This window comes from Camelus ferus, chromosome 6 (assembly GCF_009834535.1).
Source record: "Camelus ferus isolate YT-003-E chromosome 6, BCGSAC_Cfer_1.0, whole genome shotgun sequence".
Taxonomy (NCBI): Eukaryota; Metazoa; Chordata; class Mammalia; order Artiodactyla; family Camelidae; genus Camelus; species Camelus ferus.
In genome coordinates, this window is record NC_045701.1 from 18,292,857 (window position 1) to 18,318,703 (window position 25,847).

Sequence of the window (25,847 nt, forward strand, 5' to 3'; positions counted from 1 at the left end):
ATCTGTCACCATGACAGGTTCCTCCTTGTCTTATTATTTTTTGTGATAAGAACACTTAACGTAAGATCTATGCTCAACAAAATTTTACATACACTATAAAGTAATGTTAACTATAGGCACTGTACTGTACAGTGGGTGTCTAGGACTTATTTACCTTTTCTAACTGAAACTTTGTGTCCTTTGAGCTTCTTTGATCTCTGATTTAAATTATTTCAGAATCTCAACTTCTATTCAGTTTAATAAATATTCACTAAGGATGTGTCAGGAGCAGGGATCTGTGCTGAAGTTTGTGAAGGGTAGAGTTGAAGAAGGCAAGCTTTTGATGTCCCTTCTATGAACTCAAAAAATTATGATCGACCAAATAGAGAAGTGCAAAATTCTGCATTAACTATATACAGAAAACTTCTATATTGTCAAGTAGCCCCATATTCAAACTTCAGTAATGTTTAAGGATGGGTGCTTCCTAGTTGAGACTCTGACATAAGATATATTCACTGACACTTGATCTTTTAGTCTGTTTTACACTTAACATTGTCTACCTATTAAAGGACTAAAGTAAAATATAATTTTTTTTGTCTACAAGGTCTTGTAGTTAACTGAAGACTGTTTTAGTATTACTGTAGATTATGAGACACAGAGCTACTTCCTGTCTAGTAAAATCAAGTGTAAACTATTGTTTGAGCATCAGGCTTTCCTTCAATTTGTATGTGACATACTAGCCTGTACAGTATGATGCAATTAGATGCCTAAAACATCCATTTCCTAAAAACCTATTTGATTTGCAATTATTTATTTGTTAAGGTATAACATAATAGCTGAAATGTAAGCAAAGAGAATGGTCCTGATGAATCAGAAATGTTGCTAAAGTTACAAACTTCACTAGAATAACAATGTATTCTTTGTTTGGATAAATAGGAGACAAAGGGGAGATTCTCAAGGATATTTGTTAAAGTTCATCCCATAAATCAATTAAGTACAACCTAAAAACTGCTTTCCTCATTTATAGTTTGAAATTGGAAATTGACCAGGAAGAACTGAAATAAATATATTTCTAATAGTTTTTGAGGAAATTCGTGTGGAAAATAAGAACCTGCAAAGCTTATATGGTAAAACATCAGGTGAATGTTGTCAGTTTTAATCTGGAGAAAGGGTAGTGTAACCTAGGATTTCTCCCATTGCTGTCCCTTTTCCACTGTGGTCTTAATCACACCCAACCCCAGGAGTTAACTAAATCCTATTTCTGGCAACCTCTGCTTGGAATTAAATAAATATTTGTGATTGAACAAATACATTTGGGATTGTCTGGCAAAGGATTCTATTGTGTAACCACTAACAGAAATAATATGAAAGACATTTCTTAAAAGTCAAAAATCATCCATGATGCATTATAGAACTATTATAATGGTGAAATTGCAAGCCTTTTCCTTGACTTACTGGATGATTTATATTCCTTCCCTTCTCAGGTACCTCAATAACATCTCATACTCAAACTATGCAGTGAAGCCTCATGGTTAGAATCTCTGAAGTCAAAAAAGTCTATGTGCAAATACCTACTTTGGTCACATCCTACCTCCTTGACCCTAGGCCTGTTATTCAATCACGGTATGCCTCAGTCTCCTGGTTTGTGTAAAGAGCGAGTAATTATTACATCCACCTCAAAGGACCACTGAGAAGGATAGAATGTGATGGTGTATGTGAAGCTCTTGGCATAGTTCTTAACATAGAAAACACCCAATAAGTGTATATACCCATATATAACATCTAGGGTTGACTTGCTCACTTTCTCTTTCTCCTGACATCCTCGTTCTGGTGAAGAATTAAGATCAATATCCTTCTAGGTGCTAAGGCTCAAAACCTTAACCGTCATCAGCTCCTTAATTTGTGTTGAAACAGCCTATCCCTTTTCAGCCCATGTGATCAATTGCTGAAATCTGGGATTTCTTTCATCCACCATATTGTCTTTTGAATGTCTCTCTTTTATTCCATCCATTCTTACCACAACAGTGCATTGCTTCTCAATTAGGTTATTGTGATGGTGTCCCTGCAAAGGAGGCTCCTGTCTTTTCTCATTCTCATCTTTCCTATGTAGAACTTCCAGATTAATGTTCCTAAAGTTTTATTTTGAGAATGATGAATATTTATAATAACAAACTGAGTGTGATTATTTTTCATTCATTCATTTAAGAAACATTGATCGATCAAATGTTATAATACAGGCAATATTCTAATCACTAGGGATATAGCAATGAATAACATAGATATGTCCCTGCCCTTAGGAAGCTTAAATTCTGGTGAACATACTGGTTGTACAAATAATAATAATTTAAGAAGTAACACAACTTAATATAGTTCTATAAAGTAGTAAACTCCTTTGAATGCTTATTAGTATTAATCACTTTGTTATATGCCTAAATATTGCCAACCATACTGATACATATTTCATATATATTGCTTGTAAACTTTAGACAACTCTGAAAATTAGATAATGATTCTCATTTTACAAATGAGATAACTGAGGCTCAGGTAGATTAAGTAACTTGCTTGGCACCATACAGTTAGTGGGAATCAGATCCATTATGTGACTCGAAGTCTATAGGATGACAAAACCAAGTAGTTTTCATTACAAGTGACCTCTCTTTTATGGCTTAATAAATGGCTAAATAATTCATTTAATATTAACTAAGACACCCATCAGCCCTCACTCAACCCTTTTTTTAAACTTTATTGCCTACTTCTTCAGTTTTCATATCCTACTTTCAAGCCATATGTATCCACAAATCACATGCCACTTTCTTCCCTCTGTACAATGTCACCTTGAGTTCCCTAGACTTAGGATATTCTCTCTGTCTCTGCCTATGTCTCTGTCTCAGTCTCTCTCCTTCCCTCTGTCCCTACCTTTTTCTCCTAGTATCCAAGATCCAAGAACCCAATAAGCTTTTTAGATCTCTCCACCATAATTGAACTGTTGCCAACATAGTTCCACTGAACTTTTGACACTTGTATATGACAGGCTTTAAGCTACCTTTTATTACAGAATTTGAGTAAATATTTTATTATCTTCAGTCAACTTGATTCACTCTTTGATCTCTGTATAACTCTATATCATTAAGTGTTTATAATAACACTTTGCATATTAAATGAATCCAGTATATTGAATGAAAATTTGGGGGAGGGAATAAATGATCCCTTAATTTGTATGAGGAAGTGGCTGCCAGTCACTTCACATTTAGATGGGCCTACTTGTTGAAAGCTTTAAAGTCTGTAAAAGATTAATAATTATGGCTACATGATAGTAGGTAAATGCAAAGAGACACATTAGTTTGATTGAGTTAGAGGAAAAGTGATGAAAAAAATGACAAAATGATTGTATAGATTGTTAAAATGGTATGTCGGATATTGGCTTGAATCCAACTTTTTTTCCTTTTTTTCAGCAGCTTCTTGTCCAGGATCTGATTATTATGGGATTTTTAATGACTTCCTTAATAAAGACTACTAGTACTTTAGGACTTATCTTTGGATACACCCTTGGGATAATTCCAAAGGCACAGGGAATGTTTAAATTGAAAGGGTAAAAAAAGCAATTGGCTTTTCCTAACCTTACTCTACAGATTGGTATGTTTTAAAATAGTGGGAATTTTTAAAGAGTAGCCTTTTCTGATACAGTGAGACGGGAAAGCCTTAGGTCAGAAACATCAGCTTTACAAAAAATGCCTTGAGGGAGGCCCAGGTGTATTATCTAGAGGCCTTTCACCTCTTCCTCTAGTCCTCGTGCCTGTCATGGCACCATCAGTCCATTCCTAGCATTTTACTTAGCTATGAACTTCTTAGAGTGACAAGAGAGTGATTCATAATATATAGTAAGGCTTCCAGGAAGCTTTTTCACTTTAAGCTACAGGGCAAGTGAATCAGCCTTTTGCTTTCTCGCAGGAACTGCTTATCTTCAATCTTTCAATTAAAGGTCAAAAAATGAAAGAAGACACTCTGGTCGTCTATTATGGTGTTTTGTTCCCATTGTCGGAGAATCTGTTCTTTCATAGTTGTCTCTCAACCTGTTCAAGATGTGTGCTTTTCTCCCCCTCTTTTTGATTAAAAATGTGAGAAATTTTCTCAGGAGGTCTGGAAATCTTTGTGAATTATTAAAAAAAAGAAGACATAGAGAATTATAGTCTTTTTAAAAGGTGGGGGAAAAGTACCTCCTGTGGTAAGCATAATGTTTATTTAAATCCATCCCCAAAAGAGATTAAAGGCAAAATTTATGAGTTAAACTGAAATATATTTTACAAAGTTAAAATCATGCTTCTTAGTGTCTTACTCTGTCTGTGTAAGTAGGTAAAGAAGAGACTAAGTTTATGCAATAAAAACAAAAACAGATAATTATTAGATGTTTACAATGTGCCAGGCTTTTCATGAACTGATGTATGTAATCCTCAAAGCAACTCTGTGAGGTAGGTTTGCTATACTGCTACTCTACAGGTGAGAACGCTGAAGCATAGTAAATTGCCCAAGGTCAGAGAGCTGGGAAGGGACAGGGCTGGGACTTGATTCAATACACTGTCGTTTCTGAGCCCATGCTCTTAACCACTGTGCATTACTATTCTATGATGCAGGAAACTGATATGGAAAGTGCAGACTCAGCATTAAGAATGAGTTTGGAATCTGAAATATTTTAGTGACTACTCTTTATTTCTTCTATATATGCTTTACTAGGATACTTCTATGAACATATTATTCTTAGTTCTTAAAATAATTCAGAAACTATTAACTATATCTCTTAATCCAAAATCAATTTATATTTGTTGAATATATCATGACCTATTGTGGACATTCAAAAATTTTCAACAAGTTGTTGGATAAATGTGTGAAACTACAAGTTATTTGACTAATTTCTCCTATCTCTCTTCATAGTCACTTTGTAGGTGTAGAAGCACCTAGCACAATGACTTACTGTCTTATCTAAACCTCAGAATGCCCCAAGAGGTATGTGTACCCCAACCTTTTCTGAAGATGAGATCACATATGTCTAAGAGATTGAATAACTCAGTTTAGGTCAACAGATCCGAAGGGAGAGAACTCGTTTTGCATTCTGATAATCTCTGAGGCCCAAAAGTTTACCAGCCATTCAGTGGCATAAATCATCTTAAATTAAAAAGAAATCCCCTGTGCTAAAAGACAATTCACTCATGCCTGATGTAGCGTTGGGAGAATTGTTTAAGGGCCAGCTTTCCAAATAATAAAGCACAAATTCTAGCAAAGATTCATTAATGGGTTATATTAAAACATTTGTGTCTGGTGGATTTAAAACCATCCAGGTACCATGATAATAATACTTTAACAGTATTCCAAATACGTCTATTTCTAGGGAATTCTAATTTGTTAGAATCCTGAGCTTCGATCCTTAGCAATTGAAAGTCTTAGGAATGCTTTTGTGTAGTATAATTTCTTGTATGTCTCAACTCATTTGTATATAATTAAAAGTTTCTATAATTGCCTCCTATAAATCTTAAGGAATTACAGAATTCCTAAGTTAAAAAAAAAGATGTTAAAAGAATGAAAAATTATCTAGAACTTAGGGAGTGGGGGAAGTAGTGGGATGTAAAATTTTATAGTTCTCTGTTCAGGGAATTTATGCTACATATCACTAGGAATCCAATAAAATGAAATGGACCAGTGTTTCCTGACAAAATTACCCCATGTGTTTTGAGTCCAAGAGAGATAAATACAACCCCTAAGCAAGCCCTATTGATGAATCTCACTGACATTATTATGGCTACTACATTAATATTGCAGGGTACTTAGATCAAAATTTTCTTCAACTGGTATTATATTCACAAGCTGCAATAATGAAGAAATCAGTATATTTGGTGGCTTGTAAGGCAGGAAGCCAGCTTTTGGTTGTGAAAATACTGAGAATCAAACTTAATGAACTTATCCATCTTCAGAAGTAACCCTGTGATAGGGCTGGTTCATGTATACCTATGTAGAAGGACATTTACCTAAATAAAGTTATAATAGTTCTGTGGCCAAAATATCAATAGATGCATGGTGACTTAGACAAAGGGAAAGCTTTAGACTCCTCAGCTTGTCTTGAACACTATCCAAATGTTGGAATTGGCAACAACTTTTGGCACATCTACTACTCCAGAGGGAATGTATATGTCAGCTGGTCAATTTGATGCCACTATTCATTAGAGTTTTCTTCCCCCCCCCCCCAATTTTATTTTTTGTGTGGTTGTAAGAACATTTAACATTAGGTCTATCCTCAAAATAACTTTTTTAATTTACAATATATGATTGTTGACTATAGGTACAATGTTGTACAGCAGATCTCTAGAGCTCGTTCATCTTACTGAATTGAAACTTTATGCCTGTTGATTAGTAAGTCCCCATATACCACTCCTCCCAGCCCTTGGTAACCACCATTCCACTCTGCTTCTATGATTTTGATTATTTTAGATACTCATATATATGGAATCATGCAATATTTGCCTTTTTGTGATTGACTTATTTCACTTAGCATAATGTCCTCAAGATTCATCTGTGCTATGCCATATTGCAGAATGTCCTTCCTTTTAAAAGCTGAATAGTATTTCATTGTATGTATGGCTATATATATATATACACATATATACACACACACACACCACATTTTCTTCATCCATTCATCAGTTGATAGACAGCTTGTTTCCACATTTTGGCTGTGCTTTTGGTGACATACTCATGAAATCATTACCAAGACTGATGTCAAGGATCTTTTCCCTTATGTTTTCTTCTAGGAATTTTGCAGTTTGGGGTCTTCAGTTTAAGTTGATTTTTGTACATGGTGTGAGATAGGGGTCCAAATTTATTATTTTTCATGTAGATATGTAGTTTTCCCAACATAATTTGTTAGGCTGTCCTTTCTCTTTCGTGTATTCTTGGTACCCTTTTTGAAGATCAGTTGACTTTACATACATGGATTTATTTCTGGATTCTCTATTCTGTTCAATTGGTCTGTATGTCTGTATATGCCAGTACCATATTGTTTTTTTGTTTGTTCGTTTCATTGAAGCAGTCAATTTACAAAGCTGTGTTGATTTCTGGTATACAGCATAGTGATTCATATATATTTTTTTTCCATATTTTTTCATTATAGGCAGTTACAAGGTACAGAGTATAGTTCCCTGTGCTATACAGTAGGGCCCTGTTGTTTATCTATTTTATATATAGTAGTTAGTATCTGCAAATCCAGAACTCCCAATTTATCCTTCCTCACCCCATTTCCCTCCTGGTAACCATAAGTTTGTTTTCTATCTGTGAGTCTGTCTGTGTTTTGTAAATAAGTTCATTTGTGTCTTTTTTTTTCCCTTAGATTCCACATGTAAGTGATATCATATGGTATTTTGTATTTTTCTTTCTCTTTCTGGTTTACTTCACTTAGTATGTTGATCTTCAGGTCAATCTGTGTTTCTGCAAATGACATTGTTTTATTCTTTTTTATGGCTGAATAATATTCTATTCTATATATGTATACTACAACTTCTTTATCCAATCATCTGTTGATGGTCACTTAGGTTGTTCACATGTCTTGGCTGTTGTGTATAGTACTGCTGTGAACATTGGGGTGCATGTATCTTTTTGAATTAGAGTTTCCTCCAGATATAGGCCCAGGAGCAGGATTGCTGAATCATAGGGTAAGTCTATTTTCAGTTTTTTGAGGAACCTTCATACTGTTTTCCATATTGATTGCACCAAACTACATTCCCACCAACAGTGTAGAAGGGTTCCCTTTTTCCCACACCCTCTCCAGCATTTATCTTTTGTGGACTTTTTAATGGTGGCCATACTGTTTTGATTATTGTAGCTTATTAGTAATGTATTTTGAAATCATGATGTGTAATGCCTCTAACTTTGTTCTTCTCACTATTGATATGGTTGACTGTTCAAGGTCTTTTGTGTCTCCATATGTGTTGTAGAATTGTTTTTTCTATTTTTCTAAAAATTGCCATTGGAATTTTACATTGAATCTGTAGATTGGTTTGGGAAAATATGGACATTTTACTAATATTAAGTCTTCTGATTCAGAACATAGGATGTCTTTACATTTGTTTGTATCTTCTTTAATTTCTTTAGTCAATGTTTTATGGTGTTTAGTATGCAAGGTTTTTACCTCCTTAGTTGTTTATTGCTAAATATTTTATTATTTTGGTGCTGTTGTAAATGATATTTTTTTCCTGATTTCCTTTTGGGTAATTTATTGTTAGTGTAGAAGCACAACTAATTTTTTTATATGTTGATTTTGTATCCTGTAACTTTACTTCATTTGTTTATTAGTTCTAACAGGGTTTTTCTGTTTCTGAGTCTTTAGGTTTTATATATAGAAGATTGTGCAGTCTGCAAACAGTGACAGTTTTACTTCTTCCCTGCTTGCTTGTATGCTTTTCATTGCTTTTTCCTGCCTAAGTGCTCTGGCTAAGACTTCTAGAACTCCATTAAATACAAGTGACTAGAGTGGGCATCCCTGCCTTGTTCCCGGTCTTAAACGAAAGACTTTCAGTTTTGATCACTGAATATGGTATAAGGAATGAACTTTCCATATATGACCTTTATTATTTGGAGTTAATTTCCTTCTATTCCTAGTTTGTTGAGAAGTTTTATCATGAAAAGGTGTTGAGTTTTGTAAAATGCTTTTTGTACGTCTATGATAATCATGAACTTTATTTTTTATTCTGTTAATGTGATGTATCACAGTAATTGATTTTCAGATGTTGAACCATCCTTACATCACAGGTATAAATTCAACTTGGTTATGCTGTATTATTCTTTCAGTGTGCTCTTTGATTCTGTTTGCTAGTATTTTGTAGGGAGTTTTTGCGTCTATATTCATCAGGGAATTTGGTGTGTAGTTTTCTTTTTTCATGATGTCTTTGTCTGACTTTGATATCAGGATAATGCTGGCCTCATGAAATGAATGTGCAAGTGTTCTGTTCTCATCACTATTTTGGAAGAGTTTGAGAATGATTAGTGTTATTTCTTCTTAAGTGGTAGAATTCACAATTAAACCCATTTTATCCTGGGTTTTATTTATTGGTAGGTTTTTGATTACTAATTCAATCTCCATGCTAGTTAGAGTTCTTTTCAATTTCTATTTGTTCATCATTTACTCTCTGCAGGGTTGTATGTTTCTAGGAATTTATATATTTTCTAAGTTATCCAGTTTGAAGACATATCATTGTTCATAGTAGTCTTTTATGATCCTTTTTAATTGGGTGGCATCAATTCTGATGTCTCTTTTTTAATTTCTGATTTTATACATTTCAGTATTTTGTTTTTCTTTTTGTAAGCATTTGTTAATTTTGTTTATTTTTTTAAAAAACTCTTAGTTTTGTTATTTTTCCTCTATTTTTCTAAATTCTGTTGATTTATTTCTGCTTTGTTGTATTTTCTACTGCTAACTCTGGATTTAATTTGTTCTTCATTTTCTAAATCCTCGAAGTTTGAAGTTAGTTTATTTGAGATTTTTCTTTTTAATGTGGGTGCTTGTTGCTGTGAACTTCCCTCTTAGTATAACTGTTTTAGCTGCATTCGATAAGTTTTGTTAAGTTGTATTTTATTATCTTTTGTCTTGAAGTATTTTATAATTTCCTTTTTGTCTTCTTTGACCCCATGATTGTTCCAGAGTGTGTGGTTTAGTTCTTACATATTTATCAGTTTTTTTCAGTTTTGCCTCTGCCACTGAGTTCTAGTTTCATTACATTGTGGTCAGAAAAATTACTTTATATAATTTAAATATCTTAAATTTGTTGAGACTTCTTTTGTGACCTAAAATGTGATTGATCCTTGATGAAGACCCATCTGTACTTGAGAAGTGTGCATATTCTGCTCTTATTTCTTGTAATGTTCTGTGTATGTCTGTTAGGTCTACTTGATCTACAATGTTATTCAAGCCCTCTGTTTCCTTATTGATCTTTTGTCTGGATGTTCTCGCCATATTGAAGGTGAGACATTGAGGTCTCCTACTGTTTCGTATTGCTGTCTGTTTTTCCTCTCAGTTTTGCCTATGTTTATTCTATGTATGTGGGAGCTCTGATGTTGGAAGCATATGTACTTAGAATTGTTATGTCTTCCTGGCAGAATTGACTCTAATTATAATATATTCCTCTTTATCTCATTTGACAGTGTTTGCATTAAAGTCTGTTTTGTCTGATGTAAGTAAAGCCACCCCTGCTCTCTTTTGGTTACCATTTGCAAGAAATACCTTTGCCCATCCCTTCACTCAGCCTATGTGTGCCTTTAAATCTAAAGTGCATTTCTTGTAGACAGCATATTGTTGAGTCCTCTTCTTTTCTTTCCTTTTTTTTTTTAAATCTATTTAGTCACTCTGTGTCTTTTTATTGGGGAATTTAAACCATTTACATTTAAATTAATTACCAATAGGGAAGGATTTACTGTTGCATTTTGTTAGCTGTTTTCTGTTAGTTTTGTGTTTCTTTTGTATGCATTTTCTTTTTATCTGTCTTCCTTTGTGTTTTTATTTTTTTATTTTTTTGTATTGATATGCTTTGATATCTTTCTCTTATTTTTCTTTTGTGGTGACCTTAAGGCTTACATAAATTATTTCATAATTGTAACAGTCTATTTAAGCTGATAACAACTTAAGCTCAGTGGCCAACGAAAACTGTCTATGTATTAGACAAAGCAGGCACCTCTCTCATTCTTCATAAACTGGCCTTGTACACATGACAACCTCCACTAATCAGCCTGGCTTGATAGTCTGGGAGTTTCTGCCAATTTTTCCCTTCCCAGGGATAAACAGGCAGCTAGCTGTGTTTTTTGTCTGTACATTCTGTGCTGAGTTCAGGTGATAGGGAGCTATGACATGTAGCCCAAACCATCATCCATGTTCTTCCCCAGGTGGCTGGACTGTGCCATACTCAACAGAGCTCCAAGACTAGCAAGTCATATGCCAGTTCTTTGAGCAGCTCCAGAGAAGTTGGGGTGTTGTATCCGTGGTCAACCCTTTCCCTCCCTGGGGGAAGCTAAAAGCTGGGATTTTTCATACACACACTCTGAGCTAGCAAGTAGGGGGAAGTATTTATGCTTTCTATCAACCCAAGCCACTGTCTTTTTCTCCCTTAGGTAGCTAGACTGTGCTGGACCAATAAGAGCTTCAAGAATGGAAAAGTTCTTTGAGCAGCTCTGGAGGATTTGGAGTACTGGATGCATGGATCAACTCCTTCCCTCCCCAGAGGTAAGCTGAGAATCTGGATTTTTTTATTTGCTTGCTCTATGCTAAGCAAGGTAAGGATCTGTGGTATCTAACAGCCCAAGCTTCCATTTTTCCCCAGGTGGCTAGACTGTGCAGGGCTCATCAAAGCTCCAAGATTGGGAAGGCAGAATCCAGTCCTCTGAAAAGTTGGGGCAATAGATATGTGTACCTAATCCTTCCCTCCCCTAAGTTAAGTTGGGAAGTGGGAATTCTCTTGCTGAACATATGGTACTGTATCTGGGGCAGGGACTGACGTGAGAGGATTTTCTAGATCTCACTACTGACTTTGATGAGTTTAGTTTCTATTCTCCTGGAGTACAAGAGACTTTGAATTAGTTTCTGGATTTTAAAGAAATGGAATTTATCTGTGAATTGTTACTGAATTGCTGTGTTTGTGGGTGAAAGGAGGTGCAGGGCTTTCTACTCTGCCATCTTGCTATTGTCGCTACCATTAAAGTTTTTTCATTGTTCCAATTCACGCATATTAAGGCTATACCAAGACATTGCACAAATCCAAGGAACCTCATTACAGTAGAATAGAATGCAAGTTGTGCACTCTGTAATTGTAAAATGTTGTTGCCTGTCTGTGAGCATACTGTAGACTGAATGAAGACTTGAATTAGGATAGAAGGAAAAGTTCATGAATGGGGGAGCTGGGCAGCTACTGTAGTTAAGTCTTGTATGTATTAGAGGGGTCACTCATTACGTCATGAATTGTATTTCCATAGTGACTCACAATATTGAGCATCTTTCCTTGTGCTTATGGGCTATTTGTATATTCTTTGGAGAAATGTCTATTCACATCCTTGGCTAATTTTACAAATTGGCTTATTTGGTTTGTTGTTGTTGTTGTTGAGATCTTCATATGCTCATTATCATAAGAGTTCATTATATATTTGGGATATACATCTTTTATCATATACATGATTTGCAATATTTTCTTGCTGATACCCTTTACAGTACAAAAGTTTTTAATTTTTATTAAGTCCAGTTTATCTCTTTTTTTGTTGTTGTTATTGCTTATGAATCTGGTGTCACATATAAGAAACCATTGCCTAAGCCAAGATAATAAAGATTTACATTTATGTTTTCTTCTATGAATTTAATAGTTTTAGCTCTTATACTTAGATGAAGATCCATTTGAGTTAATTTTTGTATACAGTTTGAGGCATTTTGATTTTATTTTGATATCCAGTTATACCAGCACCATTTGTTGAAAAGATTTTTCTTTCCGCATTGAATTGACTAGGTACCTTTGTTAAAAATCGGTTGACTGTAAATGTACGGTTTATTTGTGGACTCTCAACTCTATTCCAATAATCTATATATTTATCCTTAAGCCCATACAACACTATATTGATTACCACAGCTTTGTAGTAAGTTGTGTGAATCATCCAACTTTTCCTTCTTTTTAAAGATTGTTTCGGCTATTCTGGGACTCTTGCATTTCCATATAAATTTTAGGACCAGTGTCTCAATTTCTGCATAAAAGCAGAATTTGAGGGTTTTAATAGAGATTATTTTCAACATGTAGATTTACTTGTGGAGTATTACCATGTTGAGAATATTAAGTCTTCTAATTCATGATAATGGGATTTCATTCCACTTATTTAGATCTTTTAAAATTACTTTCATCAATGTTTTGTAGTTTTCATTCTAAGAGTCTTTCACTTCTTTTTTTAAAACTTATTCCCAAGTATTTGATATTTTTGATGCTATCACAAATGGAATTGTATTCTTAATTTTCAGATTATCTGTTACAGCATATAGAAGTTTATTTGTATAGGTTGATCTTGTATCCTGTAACCTAATAAACTTATTAGTTCTGGTTATTTTTTTTTTAATTTGTGGTTTCTCAGGGTTTTCTGCATATGAGATTTTGTCATCTGTGAATAGACACTATTTTACATCTCTTGGCTAGAAACTTCACCATAATGTTGGATAAATGTGACTGGAATAGACATACTTGTTTGTTCTTGATCTTAGGTCAAAAGCATTTGCACTTTCACCACAGAGGATGCTGTTAGATGTCGGTTTTTCATAGATGCCCTTTATCAGATTTAGGAGATTCTCTTCTATTATCTAGTTCTTTTGAGAGATTTTATCATGAAAGGATGTTGGATTTTGTCAAGTGCTCTCTCTGTATCTATTGGGATAACTGTATTTCTTTGTCCCTTATTTTCTTGATATTGTTTAACACATGATTTGATTTTTGAATATTAAAGAATTCTACATTCCTGTGATAAATCCCACTTTGTCATGGAGTATAATGCTTCCTATATCTTACAGGCTTTGGCTTGCAAAAATTTTATTCAGGTTTTCTGTGTTTATACTCATAAGAGATTGCTCTCTAGTTTCGTTTCTTCTTTTATCTTTGTTTGGTTGTAACCTCATAAAGTAACTTGTGAAATATTCTCTAGTTTGTTTTTTCTAAGTTTGCCAGCAATCTGTGTTAATATTTTAACACTTAGTAGAATTTAACAATTAAGTTACCTTGCCCTGGGCTTTTCTTTGTGGGAAGTATGTTAATGCATTTGCTTGTTATGTCTGTTCAAATTTTTCTGTTTCTTATGGGGCCTGTTTTGATAGTTTGTGTTCTAGGAATTCATCCATTTCATCTAAGTTATCTACTTGTTTGGCATACGATTGCTCATACTACTACCTTATTTTCTAGTGAGAGGATACAAATAGAGTAATTTCAGATATGGATAATTGTTCTGAAATAATTGGCTCCTACTGTCTATAGGAAAATTGTAACTTTTTTTTTTTTTTTTTTTCTGTATTTAGAGACCTCCCACCTGTTTCCTCTCTAATCTCCTTCAGTTTCCCAGTAGGGAATCTTGCTTGGTAGAACAGGTCTGTGCAATTATGTTTGAATATCCCATACTGCTTCCTATTTCTTTGTTTAGGTCCCTGTGATTCCTCATACCTTGATTCCCTTTCTTTTTCACCTTCTTAGTCACCTAAAGTATTCCCGAACTCTGCTCAGTGTAACAGCCTCTGGGAGATGTTTCTGATTACTCCGGCCCTAGGGACTCACTTCAAATCCACAGTTGTAGTACTTACTGTTGCCTTCATTTGGCACTAACACAGGTGTTCACATGTGCTGTTTAGTGTTGCCCCTGCAAGTTCTGGCACTCTACATAAATTTGAAGTTCTATGCAAGAAATTAAAATTTTGATTTTTAAACCTTTGTACTCTTGGTACTTATCCCAGGGTTTTGAAAGCAGTACTCAATGAATGTAATGAGTACATAAGTCTGTCTTTCCTTTTACAGAAGATTTAATTTTCTAAAGGAAGGTTGTCAAAATTGCCCTTAAATGACTGAGACAAAATATTTCTCAATCTTATCTTATTTGAATTCGTGCTCTTGTGAGTACAAATGTGTTACACAACTTTTTAGTATCAATGAAAAGGTACAGTCTACTTCACCATCCACTATTTATTTATACTGTGGGGATATTAATTTATACCTTTCAGGGCAAGTAAAAGAATTAAATGGCTTTTTGCATGTAATTTTTTTTTCCTGTGGCGAAAAGAGATGTGAAATAGATGTGTTTATTACTAATACTTTTCTTTTTTTTTTTCCCATTTTTTAGTTGAAGATAGTTGATTATATAAGTTACAGGTATACAGTATAGTGATTCACAATTTTAAAGGTTATACTCCATTTATAGTTACTATAAAATATCGGCTATATTCCCTGCCTTATACAATATATTTTGTAGCTTACTTTTTACATAATGTTTGTACCTCTAATCTCCTGGTTCTTATATCACCCCTCACCCATTCCCTCTCTCCACTGGTAACCACTAGTACAACCACTTGTGCAAAGCATTCCACAAACATTAGTCCTGTTGTTTGGAAGGAACTGAGGAAAATGTAGTTAACATGAATATATTGTGCATTCAGAGAAAATTTTCTTTAACTGCTTTGAAAAAGAGCATTCTGCCTCCCCTCCCCCAGCCCTGGAAATAGTTATTTTATATGGAAATTTCAGGCAAAACATTTTTTAGAAATGTAGATAGTAGAGGACAAAAAGCTCAGATGATGAAGAGTAGAACATGGGAATTTGAAGAGATGTCTGATGCATCATATTCTTCTATAAAAGTGGTGTAGGGTTTATCTATCTGTAGTCATATTCCATCTATCACTGGGAAACCTATGGGATGTACAAACCAAAGAATTAAGTGAGGTACTCTCATTTTCAAAAAGGTCACTGGCTAGATGTTTATCATGTCCATTTCTTCTTTTCCTTCCTTTTCATGTGCCCAGTGTTAGCTGACATTTTCAGCCTTCCTTGCAGTTAAGTGTGATCATATACTGGAGATCTGATTAAGGAAACAACACAAACACTGTTTTTCTTTATCTTCTAGCTAGATACAGTGGCCCCATCATATGCTTGGGCTTTAAAGTTGATCACTGAAGTTGGCATTATTGGGTCTCTGAGTGACTGCATAAAATCATGCAATGTATATTTTGTGAAACAAAACAAAATTACAACATGCTAAAAACTCTGAGAATCTCTGCAGTAATGAAAACTTTTATTTTTATTTTTAGCCCACTGTTATCCAAACTTACTGATCCATAAAATATTTTGAGATTATGGGGAGGGGTAGTAACTTCCATTAACATCTGGTGGAATGTACTTTGTGAAATTTTGTCTTAGAGAATTGATAGCTCTGAGACATGGTGCAAAAAGGCTGGAGTAAACAATAAATATACAATAGAAACAGTGAGTAAATCTAACTGCTGCTATGAGTTCCAATAAAATCTGAGAACTATCACGCGTAAACATTAAACTAGGCAAGTAAAAGGAAAGAAAAAAGGAGAAATAGGTTTTTAAACATTGTTAAAGTTTTTCTGTTATTCGAAATTCTTTGATTTGAAAAAAACTGACAGTGACACATTTTTTCTTTCATTTTTAAAAATTTTGTAGGTTTTTTGGTATACAAATGATATACTATATATTTGCACAGAGTGTACAATTAAATTATTTTAAATAAATTTATAGAATCATGCAACCATCACCACAGTCCAGTTTTTGGACGTATTCATTATCCCAGATATTCCCTCATGCCCATTTGAAGTCAGTCCTCATCCCCACATCAGTATCAGACAACCAAGGATCAGCTTTGACCTTTATGGAGCATAAATATAAATGCAACCCTACTCGATGTAGATTATTACATCTGCCTTCTTTTGTTTAGTGTAATGATTTTAAGGTCCGTATATATTGTAGTACATATCAGTAGCTTACTCCTTTTATTCATGAATAATATTCCATTGGATGAATACACCACATTTTGTTCATTCTTTCACCAGTTAATGGACTTTGAATTGTTTCCATTTTTTACTATTATGAATAATTTTGCTATAAACATTTGTACGCAAGTCTTTGTGTGGACATATGTTTTCATTTCTCTTAGGCAGATATATGAGAGTAAGATTTCTGAGTCATAAATTGACAAAATGTTTCCAAGGTAGATTTACCACTTTACATTCCCACCAGCAAAGCAAGAGCAATATTCTCCACATTTTTACCAACAACTGTTATTTTCTGACTTTTTGATTATGGTAATTCAAGTGGGAGCATAATGATATCTCATTGGGGGTTTTAATTTGTATTTACTTAAAGACTGATAATGATGTGCATCTTTTCATATACTTATTACCTCTTCATATATCTTATTTGGTAAAATGTCTTAAGTATGTGATACGACCTTTTTAAAAATTGTATTCCTTGTCCTTTGATTATTGACTTGTAAGAATTCTTTATATAATTTGGATATAAGCCCATTATTTGATTTGTAATTGAAAAATATTGTCTCTAAGCCTGTACTTGCCTTTTAATTTTGTTATTGGTGTATTTTGAAGCTCTCAAGTTTTAAATTTTGATGAAGTCCAATTTCTCAGTTATTTCTTTTTTTGTGATTTGTTTATGGTCTTAAAATTTTCCTCTTCTTTTCCTCCAGAAGAATTACAATTTTAGGTCTTATTTTTGGATCTGTACTTCATTTTGAGTCAATATTTGTATATTGGTATGAGATGTCTACATTCATATTTTTGCAAATGGATATACATTTGTCCCAGCATCATTGTTGAAAATACTAGTTTTCTTTCATTGAATTGCTTTGGAACCTTTGTTAAAAAAAAAAGAAAAAGAAGAAGAGGAAGAATCAACCATAAATATGAGTTTATTCATGGACCCTCAAGTCCATTCCATTATCTATATGCCAATCATATAATGGTATCACATTGTTTTAATTAATGAATAGTGGGTAGTGTAACTCCTTCAGTTTTTTCCCTCCTTTTCAAAGTTATTTAAGTAATTTGAGGTCCTTTGCATTTATGAACATGTGTGCATATAAGCTTGTCAGTATCTAGAAAATAGAACTGTGATGTTATTTTGATAGAGATTACATGATTACATTGAATATATAGATTAATTTGAGGGGAATTTCCAGCATAATAATCTTGAAACTTCCCATCCATGAACATGAAATATCCCTTGATTTATTTGGGTATTCTTCAATTTCTCTTATTAATGTTTTATAGTTTCCCATGTACATAGCTTATGTTAAGTATTTTCTAAGTATTTAAAAATTCTATTTTGAATGCAGTTGCTTTCCTAATTTTATTTTCTAATTAGTCATTGGTAGTATATAGAAATACAATTGATTTTTTATGTTGTAACCATCCTGAACTCACCAGTTCTATCAGGGGTGTGTGTGTGTGTATTTGCATGTGCATGTAAGTGTTTTTGTGTCTGCATTTTCACAAATATGATCAGGTATCCTGTGAATAGAGTTTTAACTTCTTCCTTACAATCTGAATCCTTTTATATTTTATTTTAGTTTGTTTTATTGCAATGAACAGAATTAAATTATTGAATAAAAGTGATGATATTGGCCATGCCCTCATGTCCATATTATGAGGAAAGTATTCAGTCTTTCAACATTAAGAAGGATGTTACTTGTAGGCTTTTCCATAGGTGCCCTTCTCAGGTAGAGGAAATGCCCTTTTATTTCTGATTTATTGAGATATCATGAATAGTAATTGAATTTTAATGTATTTTCTTTTGAAAATACAGGGTTTGTCTTTTATACTATTAATATGATATATTGATTTTGAATGTTAAACCAACATCTCAGGCCTGGTATAACTTTCATTTGATCCTCCTGTTTGGTAATCCCTTTTGTGTTGTTGGATTTATTTTGCTATAATCTCATTAAATATTTTTATTCTATTAAAAGAGTTATTGACCTGCAGTTTTCTTTCTTTTATTTTTTTGATTGAAGTATGATTGATCTACAACACTGTGTTAGTTCCAGATGCAAAACTTAGTGATTCAATATTTCTGTACATTACAAAATGATCATTGTGTTAAGTCTAGTTACCATCTGTCACCATACAAAATTATCAGATTATTTATTGACTGTATTCCCCATTCTGTACATTTCATACCCATGACTCATCGTCATTTTAATCTCTCTCACCTATTTCTCTCCGTTTCCTTCCTTTCTCCTTACTGGCAACAACCTGTTTGCTCTCTGAATCTATGAGCCTGTTTCTGTTCTGTTATTTTTTTTTATTCTGTTTTTTAGATTGGACTTATAAGTGAAATCAAATAGTATTTGACTTTCTCTGCCTAACTTATGTCACTTAGCAAAATTCCCTCTAGCTCCAAATATGTTGTTGCAAATGGCAAGATATCATTCTTTTTATGGTTGAGCAATATTCCAGTGTGTGTGTGTGTCTGTGTGTATCTCTCATCTTCTTTGATCTGTGTTCTTACTGATTTTCTGCCTGAATGATCTATCCATTGATGTAAGTGGAGTATCAAAGTCCCCTACTATTGTGTTATTGTCATTTTCTCCCTATATGTTTGTTAATATTCACTGTGTGTATTTAGGTGTTCCTATGTTATGTACATATATATTTACAAGTATTATGTCTTCTTGCTGATTAGATCCGTCATTATGTAGTGTCTTTCTTTCCCTCATGTTACAATCTTTGTTTTAAAGTCGATTTTGTCTGATATAAATATTGCTACCCCACATTTTTTTTCATTTCCACTTTCATGGAATACCTTTTTCCTTCCTCTTACTTTCAGCCTATGTCTTTACATCTAAAGTGAGTCTCTTGTAGGCAGCATATATATGGTTTTGTATCCATTCAGCTACTCTGTCTCTTTTGATTGAACCATATAGTACACTTACATTTAAAAAATTACAAAAGGTGTGTATTTATTGCCATTTTGTTATTTTCTGGTTGTTTTGTAGTTTTTGGCTTGTTTTCCTCTTCTTTTGGTATCTTCCCTTCTGCTTTGGCTACTGTCTCTAGTGTTTAGTTTTTTTCTTTTTGTGTGTGTATCTTTTATAGATTTTTGATTTGTGGTTAGCATAAGATTTGTATATAGCAATTTATCTCTCTCTATATATATATACATATACACAGATATATATCTAGCAATCTTTATATATATTTATATATAATATATATGATTATTTTAAGTTTCTGTTCTCTTAGTTCAAACACATTCTAAAAACCCTCCATTTTTACTCTCTCTCCACCTATGTTTAATGCTTTGATTTCATATTTTTCTTTTTTTTTTTTTTGTTTTTATGTATCCTTTAACTTATCGTGGATATAGATGATCTTACTTCTTTTGTATTTTAACTTTCCTACTAGTTTGATTGCATATTGCCTTTCCCAGTGAGATTTTTCCTTTTATACTTTTCATATTTCTAGTTGTGGTCATTTCCTTTTTACTTAGAGAAGTCCCTTTAACATTTCTTGTAAAGTCGGTTTAGTGATGTTGGTCACTTAGCTTTTGCTCATTATAAAACTTAATGTCACCTTCAAATCTAAACAATAGCCTTACTAGGTAGAGTATTCTTCATTGTATGTTTTTTCCTTTCATCACTTTAAATATATCAGACCACTCCCTTTCTGCTCGAAAGTCAGCTGACAAACTTATGGTAGCTCCCTTGTGTGGAACTAGTTGCTTTTTCCTTGCTGCTTTTAAGATTTTCTCTTTTATTTTAAATTTTTGCCTTTTTAACTACAGTGTGTCTTGGTGGATCTTTTTGGGTTGATTTTGTATGGCACTGTCTGTGATTTCTGGACCTGGTGTCTGTTTCCTTTCCCAGGTTTGGGAGGTTTTCAGCCATTACCTCTTCAGATAAGTTCTCAGCCTTTTTTCTCTCTCTCTCTTCCTTCTAGGAACCCTATAATGTGAATATTAGTATGTTTCATGCTGTCTCAGAGGTCTCTTAAACTGTCCTCAAGTTTTTAAAATTATTTTTCTTTTTTTCTATTTAGCTTTTGTGATTTCCACCAATCTCTCTACTAGTTGGGTGATCAGTTCCTCTGTCATCTTGATTCCTTCTTGTTTTTTTTTTTTGTTTTTTTTTTCACTTATTATATTCTTCAACTCTGTTTGGTTTTTCTTTATATATTCTAACTCTTTGTCAAAATTCTCACTGTGTCCATCTTTTCTTCTCCTGAGTTCATTGAACATCTTTATGACCATTACCTTGAATTCTTTATTGGGTAGATTGCTTATCTCCACTTTTCTTAGTCCTTTTCCAGGATTTTGTCTTCTTCCTTCATTTGGAACATATTTCTCTATTCCCTCACTTTGCCTGGTTACCTTTGTTTATTTCTATATAAGCTAGTTTGCTTATGTTTTCCCATCTTGGAGAAGCGTCCTTACGTAGGAGACATCTTATAGGGCCCGGTAGCACATTCTCCTCTGTTAACCAGTTATATGCTCTAGGAGTTCCTCCTGTATGGGCTGTGTGAGCCCTTCTGCTGTGGCAGGACTGACTGTTATGGGCATGCTGGAAGGCAGGGCTGGCCCCCAGCCCAGTTGGCTGCCCTGCCTTGTGCAGAGGCTGCAGGCCTGCTGGTGGTTGGGATCATGTCCTGTGGTGTCTGGCTTTGAGCCTGGGTGTCCTGGAACTGGTGTCACCCCTCGATGGCCTGGGCTGGGTCCTGGGGTGTCTGGGTGCATGACCTTAAGGTATCCATGGCTCCTGAGGGGAGAGGCTGAATCCCCAGGTGACTGGCTACAGGTCTTGGGAATTCCTAGTGCTGGTGCCCACTTACAGGTGGATGGGGCTGAATTCCCACATGACTAGCTGCTCAGCTTTGGGGAGTCTCAGCTCTGGCGCCGACTGGTTGGTGGACAGGTAAACCCCTGGCAGTAATAGGCTAGATGGACGATTCCAAAGTTTTGCTTATCAGCACCACTGTCCTTGTGGAAGAATGAACTTCCAGAAGTGGCTGCTGCCAGAATCTTTGTTTCCAGGGTGATTCCAAGTTGCCGCCTGTCTCTCCTGGGAGGCTCTCCTAGCAAGAGCAAATGGTTCTGACCCAGGCTTCTTTCAAATTACTGCCTCTGTGCTGGGCCTTGGAGCATGTGAGATTTTGTGTGACTTTTTTAGGAGTGGAGTCTCAATTTCCTTCAGCTCTCTGGCTCTCCCATATGCAAGCCCTGCTGATCTCCAAAGCCAGACCTTCTAGGGACTTTTCTTCTTGGTGAAGGACCCCTCAGATTGGGAGCCTGACCAGGCTCGGAACCCTCATTCCTTGGGAAGAATCTCTGCAATTGTGCTTATCCTACCATTCGTGAGTCCCTTACCCAGCGGTGTGGATTTTGACTGTAGTGCTTCTCTGTCCCCTCTATCCATCACGTTGTAGTTCCTTCTTTGTATATTCTGTTGTGGTGAATCTTTTCTACTGTTCTTAAGTTCATTATCATCAATAGTTGCTCTGTAAATAGTTGTAATTTTATTGTGCCTGTGGCAGTAGGTAAGTTCAGGGTCTTCCTACTGTCATCTTGGTCACACCGCTGCAGCTTTCTTTCCTTTTTTTAAAGTTGGCTTAGTATTATAGTAGTTGTTAGTTTAGAATGTATTGGAAGCTATTGCCTTCTCTATTTTCTTGTAGTTTATGAAATACTGGTAACATTTATTCTTTAAGTAAATTACAGATTTCATAACATAAATTCTCTGGGTCTGAATTTTCTTGTGGAGAAAATTTGAATCACAGTTCCCTTTTTTTTTTTTTTTAATGGGTTAGAGATTTAGTCAAAGATTCCATTTCCTGTTGAGTCAGTTTCAGCAACTGCTTCTTTCTAGAAATTTGTCCATTTCATCAGAGTTACCCAATTTGTTGGCTTAAATTTGTACACTGTATTATCTTATAATCCTTGTAGTTTCTGTAGTTCAGGAGTAATGCCTTCCTCTTTCGTTACTGAGTTTGGTAGTTTGTAATTTCTCTCTTTTTTAAATTAATCAATCTAGTTAAAGTTTGTCAGTTATTGTTCATCTTTTAAGAATCAACTCTTGAACTCATTGCTATTTCTCTTATTATTTTTTACATTTTTTATTTCAATGACTTTGCTTTAATCTTTATTAGTTCCTTCTTTTTGCTTTGATTATTTTTCTTGTATTAGTTTCTTAAGGTGTATGCTTAAATTTTTGTTTAGAGATCTTTCTTTGTTAATAAAAGCACTAAAAACATACATTTTTATTTCAGCACGGGCTGAGCTATATCCCATAAATTATAATGGTTTTGTCTATTCAAAATATTTACTAATTTTCAATTTAATTTTATCTTTTATTTATGGATTACTTGTAAGTGAATTATTTGTATAAGTTTGATTAAAAAAAATTGAAACTACTTTTAAGGAAAAACAAATCTCCATTCAGACAATGCAGTCTATTTTCTGAGCAACTGGTACATAAAAAGTTAAAAAAAAAAGGGGGGGGGAATTCCTATGCTTTTGGTGTGATGCAGAAATCCAGAAATCAGAACATCCAGGTGGCTATTCAGTAGGAAGTGTTTTATTTAAACTGTACCTTTGTTTAAAATTTTCAACATTGGCATTTTTAGAAGGCAATAGTCTCCAGACTGTCTTATTTTCCACATTGCCTGTCTTATTACATCAAGTTGGCTTCATCCATAACTGTTGCTTAAATGGCCTCTATGCTCATATGAGTATGAGACTCCTGACATTGTACTATAGAAAGAGTGAATGCCTCTTTAATAATTACTAAGGGCCATTTCTCTTGAGAGGATTTTTTATTTTCATAGCTTTAACAGAGTAGTAACCAAGTCCCTTTATTCTGAAAACTGTGTAATTATGGTCTGTTTAGCCTCTTTTAAACATCCCAAGAGAATATAGCTATTAATTTAGAAGAAGAGGAGCTAAATAAGAGATTTCTTGTGGCTCACAGACAGGTCTTGGAGGATCCTTTTCCCCTGCATTTCTGTATCTCTATTCAGTTGCTTCAAAATACAAGTTCTTAGTTTTTCCAAAGGAAATTTTCACTTGCGTTCTTTGTCTGTAGAAGACATATTAGGCATTATAATGTGAAGCCTGCTTTAGATCTTTCCTCCAATCAAATTGACTTACCATATTGAGAAAAATATACTTTTCCATTATTGAAATGCTACAATATTAAAAAAAAAATGGAAATTATAAAACAGAAAATAGAAGAAAATTCTATTACCAAGAAATAAGTAATATTGACACTTGAATTTTCACACAGTAAAATTCAGCCTTTTCAGATGTATTCTATGAAGTTTGACAAATTATAAGCCATCAAACCACCGCTATGCTCAAGATATAGAACATTTTAATCACTCTAAAGTGTCTTTCCATCCTTTGATGGTCAATTTCATCCGCCTCCCTAAGGCCCTGGCAACCACTGATCCAATTATTGTTGCTATTGTTTTGCTTTTTTCAGAATGCCACATGGACAGAACCATACAGTGTGCAGCATTTTAGGTCTGGCTTATTTTATTAAGCATAATGCTTTTGAAAGGAATCCACGTTTCTATGGGAATCAGTAGCTTATTTCTTTTATTGCTGAGTAGAATTTCATAGTATGGATGTATTACAGTTTATCTGTTTACTAGTTAAAGGACATTGCTTTGTTTCCCATTTTTTGCAATCAGGAGTAAAGTCTCTAAGAACTTTCATATCTAAGTTACTGTGTGGATATATGCCTTGTTCCAAAGTGGCTGTATCATTTTGCATTATCATCAAGAATATATAAGCTTTCTAGTTGCTCTGTATCCCCACCAATTTTTATAGTCAGTTTTTTTGTTTGTTTGTTTTAACTTGAGCCCCTCTAATAGATAAGTAATGGTATATTATTGTGGATTTAATTTTTATTTATTTAATGATTAATTGTGTTGACATGCTTTTATGTGCTTCTTTGCTATCTTGTACATATCTTCTTTAGTGAAGGGTCTGTCAAAATCTTATGCCCATCTTTTATTAGGTTTTTTATTTTGTTTATATTGATATTTGAGAGTTCTCTGTATATTCTTGTTTTACTATATTTGGTCTGTGACTTGTCTTTTCATTTTATAAATAGTGTCTTTCTAAGAACAAAGCTTTTAATTTTGATGAAGTCTAATTTAACAATCCTTCATATATAAGTTTGTGTTCTTTACGTCGTGTCTAGGAAATCTGTGACCAACCCAAGGTCATAATGATTCTCTCCTGTTTTATTTCATAAGTGTTATAGTTTTAGGTTTTACAAAAATCTGTGATCCAGTTTGAGTTAAATTTTGTGGTCTGATGTCAAAGTTTTTAAAAATTTTATTAATCAGTTTTTGGCATGAAGAGGCCCAGTTGATCCAACATTTTTTGTTGAGAAAACTTTCCTTACTCCATTGAATTATCTTGCATTATTTGTGTAAAATAATTGACCATACATGTTTGGGTCTGTTTCTGCACTCTTAGTAAGTTTCAGCTATTCATGTTTTGAAATGCAGGTAGAGGTACATACAGTTTTACAGAACTAAGGTCACATAACATTTTTGTTTTTAACCTAATGTTTCTTATATTATATTATGAATATCTCTCATTTTATTCAATTTTAATTGAAAACATAACTCTTAATGTTAAATATATATCCATGTAAGAATTTCATGTTACACATGAAATAAAATATCAGACTTTGATAGTAAGGAGGAACTAATATTTAATTTGAATATACTTTCTTCATCTTATGTGGGACCAAATGAGAGTTAAATGCTTCTAAGAAAGCATTTAGAAATAATGTTAAAAAGTTAAATTCTAGCATCAGTAGTACACACATGCAAAGTAAAGCCATTTACAATTGAAGATTGTTGCAGACAAGTTTGATAGAATTATCCAAATGCACACCTGAAAAAAAGAAAACACATTTGTGACTTGTCGTAGGATGTCTAGAGTCTCACTTGTTTAAAAAAAAAGAAAGAAAAAGCACCTCATTAGCAACAGCTGAGCATTAGCAGCAATGAGCATCACAGCAAGCAATGCATTTTAAGCCTGTCTTCAAGAATAAGAGTACAAGCCACATTATGTGGGCTACTTGTCAACTTTTAGGAACATTCCTGCCAGCTAGAAAGAGAGAGGATGTAGCTGTCCAGCTAGTCACTTTGCCCACAGCAGAAAAAAAGATACAGCAAAGGCTGGGCTGCAAAGGAAAACCTTTCAGATTCATCAGAATATTGAAAAGCATCTCAGCTTTGCTTGATTTCCTTGTTCAGGATTGTCACTTTCTCTCTCTTGGTGAGTACTTCTGCTGCA

General features: G+C 34.0%; 1 long non-coding RNA gene across 2 annotated transcripts in view; it reads left to right on the forward strand.

The window, feature by feature from the left end:
• Nucleotides 1–10,618: 10,618 nt before the first annotated feature.
• The window catches only part of LOC116664123, a 379,946-nt gene continuing 364,717 nt past the window's right edge, over nucleotides 10,619–25,847 (forward strand). For both annotated transcript variants that reach the window (XR_004320472.1, XR_004320471.1), the window contains exon 1: nucleotides 10,619–11,227. This is a non-coding gene — a long non-coding RNA (uncharacterized LOC116664123). The remainder of the gene's footprint in view (nucleotides 11,228–25,847) is intronic.